Source organism: Entelurus aequoreus, linkage group LG13 (genome assembly GCF_033978785.1).
Source record: "Entelurus aequoreus isolate RoL-2023_Sb linkage group LG13, RoL_Eaeq_v1.1, whole genome shotgun sequence".
Taxonomy (NCBI): domain Eukaryota; kingdom Metazoa; phylum Chordata; class Actinopteri; order Syngnathiformes; family Syngnathidae; genus Entelurus; species Entelurus aequoreus.
In genome coordinates this window covers 42,816,425-42,822,588 of record NC_084743.1, presented here as the reverse complement: position 1 = coordinate 42,822,588, position 6,164 = coordinate 42,816,425, and positions in this window count along the sequence as shown.

Here is a 6,164-nt window from a genome sequence, read left to right as displayed (position 1 = left end):
ATTTAAGTGAGGTTTACAAGAGGTGCATATTCACTGTCAACTGATCAAGTTTGTCAACTGTTCTAATTTACAAAACACATTTTCTCTATGATGATAATTCTATCATCAAATCATTACACAATTATTTTGCCTGGCTGCTGTAAAAACATTTATTTCTTAGCTTTTAACTTCAGTGTTACAGGGATCCAATTTTACTGTTAGGGAAGTGTTTTATTCACTTTAAAGAAAATACCTGGGAAAGTGTCAAGGTCTCTGACACACCCAATTTAACCCTTATGTTAAACATGTTTGAATGAGAAATAAACAAGGTTTTAGATATATTTTGATGTGTGCTCTTTATTTTCTTTATTCATTCAGCATTTCTTAAAAACATTTACAGCAACATAAATGTTACTTGACTTGTAAAGGAAGTTTTCTAACTGAAGTAACAAAAATTTCCGAGTTTGCTGAAGGTAAAAATACATGGAATTGAAGCATGAACTTTATTGTTGGTCCGATGTAAATATCATAATTAGGTGAACAAGATCGAGTTGGCATAACTCTTATCTAAACTTGGAAATCTTAGTTAAGTCAACAACAGTAGTCAAAGTTCAACAAGAATATATGAGTTTGCTGAAGGTAAAAATACATGGAATTGAAGCATGAATTTTATTGTTGGTCCCACAAAAATATCATAATTAGGTGAACAAGAAGATCCGAGTTGACATAACTCTTATCTCAACTTGTAAATCTTAGTTAAGTCAACAATAGTAGTCAAAAGTTGAGAAAACGCAAAAATCTGGTTGCATCATGTTGCCTTGAAAATTTGCGTTTTCTCAACTTTTTTTTTTTTTACAGTGTAGAGCCAACACAAGTCTTGGTAAAAAGCCTTAGGTTTGCTGCTCCATGGCAATGGAATGAATTACAAAAGGATCTGAAGCTACCTGAACTTCGGGGGAAATTTTAAAGGATCCAGAAGCTGTTTCTATTGGGCACTGTACTTGTTTTTAAATCGTTTTTATTGAAAAAAATTTTTTTTTTTACCTTCTGCGTATTTTTTTAAGTTTATGTTGTAAGTAATTTGTACTTTTAACTTTAGTCTGTGACTGCTCCTGTTTTTTGTTGTTCTATTTTTTAGGAAACCTGCCCTCTTGGCCAGGTCACTCTTGCAAAAGAGATTTTAGTCTCATTGAGTTTTTTACTTGGTTCAAAAATGTAATGTAATGTAGTAATATAAACTAATGTAACATAGCCTAATAGAACTGAAGGACGCAAACGCAGTCACCACAGGTGAAAAAGACTGCCAGGCTGAGTGGAGGGTGAGGCAGGGGCAGGTGAGTGTCCCGACCACTAATTAAGGCAGGCGCAGGAAATCAGTGCCTATGGCATCTAAGGAGGCGCTGAAAGAGAAAATCTCCTCTCTGATGCCACCTCATTGTGGTACAGTAGTTTGCATGTCCCAATGATCCTAGGAGCTTTGTTGTCTAGGGACGTATATAAAGAGCAGCTCAAAGACCTTTATGAAAAAGAAAAAACAAAGACCCAGATTCCCTCGCCCGGACGTTTGAGGTGGAGAAGTTCCGGCTGGATCTAGTGGGACTCATTTCGACGCAAATCAAGGGCTCTGGAAACAGTCCTCTCAAGAGGGTCTGGACTCTCTTCCACTCTGGCCTTGTTAGCAGTGAGAGGCGACGGGCTGGGCTGGCAATTCTTGTTGCCCCCCAGCTCAGAGCCTGCATGTTGGAGTTTAACCCAGTAGACGAGAGGTTCAGGTGGGGGAACAGGTCCTGACTGTCCCGACTGTTGTTTGCGCTTGCAGTAGCTCAGAGTACTTGCCCTTTTTAGATTCCCTCGAAGTAATCACCTGGGGAGCACTCACATTGTCGAAGACAGTGAAACCTGTTGAGGCGTGATTGGGAGGAACGGCCGCTCGGATCTGAAACCGAGGGGTGTTTTGTTATTGGACTTTTGTGCTTGTCACAGATTATCCATAACAAACACCATGTACAAACATAAGGGTGTCCCATGTGCACTTGGCAGCAGGACACCCTCGGCCTCAGTTCAATGATTGTCTGTGTGTTAGTGTCATCGAATTTGCAATCTCATGTTTTGGACACTCGGGTGAAGAGAGGGGCGGAGCTTTCAACCGATTACCACCTGGTGGTGAGTTGGCTCCGATAGTGGGGGAGGATGCCAGTCAGACCTGGCAGGCCAAAAACGGATTGTGAGGGTCTGCTGGCAACGCCTTGAGTCTCCCGTCAGAGAGAGTTTAAATTCTCACCACCAGAAGAACTTTGAACATGTCATGAGGCGCTGGACATTGAGTCCGAGTGGACAATGTTCCGTACTTCTATTGTCGAGGTGGCCGATCGGAGCTGTGGCCGCAAGGTGGTAGGTGCCTGTTGCGGCGGTAATTCCTGAACCCGCTGGTGTCCACCACGGATGCCGTCAAGCTGAAGAAGGAGTCCTATTGGGTGCTTCTGGCTAATGAGACCCGGAATGCAGCAGACAAGTACAGATAGGCCAAGCGCTGCACGGTTTTGGCGGTAGCAGAGGCAATAACTTGGACATTAGAAGAGTTCAGGGAAGCCATGGAAAATGACTTCTGGATGGCTTCGAAGCGATTCTGGACCACAATCCGCTGCCTCAAGAAGGGGAAGCAGTGCATTGTCAACACTGTGTATGGTGGAGATGGTGTGCTGCTGACCTTGACTTCGGATGTTGTGGATTGGTGGAGGTAATACTTCGAAGACGTCCTCAATCGTACCTACATGTCTTACTATGAAGAAGCAGTGCCTCGGGAATCTGTGGTGGACTCTCCTGTTTCTGGGGCTGAGGTTTCCGAAGTAGTTAAAAAGCTCCTCGGTGGCAGGGCCCCAAGGCGGGGGAATGAGATCTGCCTGGAGTTCCTTGAGGCTCTGAGTGCTGTCTTGGTTGACAAGACTGCAACCTCTGGATTGGAAGACCAAGGTGGTAAATAAATAAATAAATGGGTTATACTTGTATAGCGCTTTTCTACCTTCAAGGTACTCAAAGCGCTTTGACAGTATTTCCACATTTACCCATTCACACACACATTCACACACTGATGGCGGGAGCTGCCATGCAAGGCGCTAACCAGCAGCCATCAGAGGCAAAGGGTGAAGTGTCTTGCCCAAGGACACAACGGACGTGACTAGGAAGGTAGAAGGTGGGGATTGAACCCCAGTAACCAGCAAAACTCTGATTGCTGGCACAGCCACTCTACCAACTTCGCCACGCCGTCCCTAGGTGGTGGTTCCTCTCTTTAAGTAGGAGAATTGGAGGGTGTGTTCCTCTCTTTAAGTAGGAGAATTGGAGGGTGTGTTCTAACTAGGAAGACATGCACAAACAGGAACGAAGGATCAGCATATAGCCCAGCGCAGTCAGCATTCTTTCCATCAACTCAGGTTTGCTATCCCTGAGGCCATTCAGGGACAGCAAAGGGTTTGCCATCTCAATCTTCGACAGCTCCAACAGCCGCAAAAGGAACACCTCCATTGAGTCGTACTTGCCGTCCGCTGGAGGTTCCTCCAACAGCACTATTGCTTTGGCCATCGTAGATGCATCCAGCGCTGCCTAAACATGGAATTATTTTGTCACATCCTGCATAATCCCTCTCAAATGGAACTGGTCTTTGATATATTGGAACCACAGGTGTGGATTATTCTGCCAGAAATCAGGCATTTTGATTGTCACGGCATGTATAGCGCCAACTGTAGGCATACCGCCAGCACTGTCCAGCTGCATGGTCCCTGCTGTTGTCGTTGGACATCGCTCACGTCAGGGTCACCAATGTGAAGCTGTGCGATTGATGAGGCAGGAGTCAAAGACAAAGTGCATCAATCCTTTATTTTCCACTTAGACAGTTACAACAGGAACATATCAATGTGTTAGGGGAAAAAATGCCCCCCCTTTTTGGCAAATTAAGAATGCCTTTAAAGGTGGCCTTTATTCTGCCACAAGGAGATAAACACAAATAACTCACTCTGTGTTTTTATCTATGCACTCACACACATATAATACACAAGTTAAATTAAGTTTTACTTTCATTTTTCCATCACCTTAAAGACGGGCTGACGAAAGAGGACAAAAGGCGAGGAAGAAAATAGCCATCTTTAGAGAGACCGCTTCAACCTCCTGATAGCTCGTTCGCTCTCTCTCCAGCGCTGGTATCTGTTGTTTGTACTTATTCCTGTTTCGTAGAATAAATTGTTAAACGTCAATTCTACTCACCTCTCTTCATTTTAGACAGCCTTAGAACAAAATAATCTGGGAGGACTCTGCCCTCTTGAAAGGGAGAATCCTAACAAATGGCCCAACTGTCAGATTCCTTGTCAAACTCCAACCTGGAACCGGAAACCTCTCTTGGTGAATAGTGCTCTCTCTCTCTCTAAAAATATTAATGTATATACAGTATAGAGGAAGTCCAAAACCCAAAACCAGTGAAGTTGGCACATTGTGTAAATCGTAAATAAAAACAGAATACAATGATTTGAAAATCCTTTACAACCTATATTCAATTGAATAGACTGCAAAGACAAGATACTTAACGTTCGAACTGGAAAACGTTATTTTTTGCAAATATTAGCCTATTTGGAATTTGATGCCTGCAACATGTTTCAAAAAAGCTGGCACGAGTGGCAAAAAAGACTGAGAAAGCTGAGGAATGCTCATCAAACACGTATTTGGAACACCCCACAGGTGAACATGCAAATTGGGAACAGGTGGGTGCCATGATTGGGTATAAAAGCAACTTCCATGAAATGCTCAGTCATTCACAAACAAGGATAGGGCGAGCGTCACCACTTTGTGAATAAATGCGTGAGCAAATTGTTTAAGAACAACATTTCTCAACCAGCTATTGCAAGGAATTTAGGGATTTCACCATCTATGGTCCGTAATATCATCAAAAGGTTCAGAGAATCTGGAGAAATCACTGCACATAAGCAGCAAGGCTGAAAACCAATACTGAATGCCCGTGACCTTCGATCCCTCAGGCGGTACTGCATCAAAAAGCGACATCAGTGTGTACAGGATATCACCACATAAGCTCAGGAACACTTCCAAAAACCACTGTCAGTAACTACAGTTAATTTCTACATCTATAAGTGCAAATTAAAACTCTACTATGCAAAGCCAAAGCCATTTATCAACAACACCCAGAAACGCAGCTGGCTTTGCTGGGCCCAAGCTCATCTAAGATGGACTAATGCAAAGTGGAGAAGTGTTCTGTGGTCTGACGAGTCCACATTTCAAATAGTTTTTGGACACTGTGGACGCAAAGTTCAAAAGCCAGCATCTGTGATGGTATGGGGGTGTATTAGTGCCAAAAGCATGGGTAACTTACACATCTGTGAAGGCACCATTAATGCTGAAAGTACATACATGTTTTGGAGCAACATATTTTGCCATCCAAGCAACGTTACCATGGGCGCCCCTGCTTATTTCAGCAAGACAATGCCAAGCCACGTGTTACAACAGCGTGACTTCATAGTAAAAGACTGTGGGTACTAGACTGGCCTGCCTGTAGTCCAGACTTGTCTCCCATTGAAAATGTGTGGCACAACATGAAGCCTAAAATACCACAACGGAGACCCCGGACTGTTGAACAACTTAAGCTGTACATCAAGCAAGAATGGGAAAGAATTCCACCTGAAAAGCTTCAAAAATTGGTCTCCTCAGTTCCCAAACGTTTACTGAGTGTTGTTAAAAGGAAAGGCCATGTAACACAGTGGTAAAAATGCCCCTGTGCCAACTTTTTTGCAACGTGTTGCTGCCATTAAATTCTAAGTTAATGATTATTTGCAAAAAAAAAGTTTAGTTTCTCAGTTCGAACATTAAATATCTTGTCTTTGAAGTCTATTCAATTGAATATAAGCTGAAAAGGATGTGCAAATCATTGTATTCTGTTTTTATTTACGATTTACACAACGTGTCAACTCTGGTATTGTACATACAGTATGTGACGAAGTGTGACTGTTTTTGGCTTTTCTTTATTGCACTGATGGATTGCACTTAATTTCTTTGTCAACTATGATGACAATGACAATACAATATATTATATTCTATACATACCTTTTGTCATCACCAGTCTTATTTATAGGCCATTTTAAATTATGTGACCCACCGTTCCTTGAATTTGACACTTGTGACCATACTTGCCA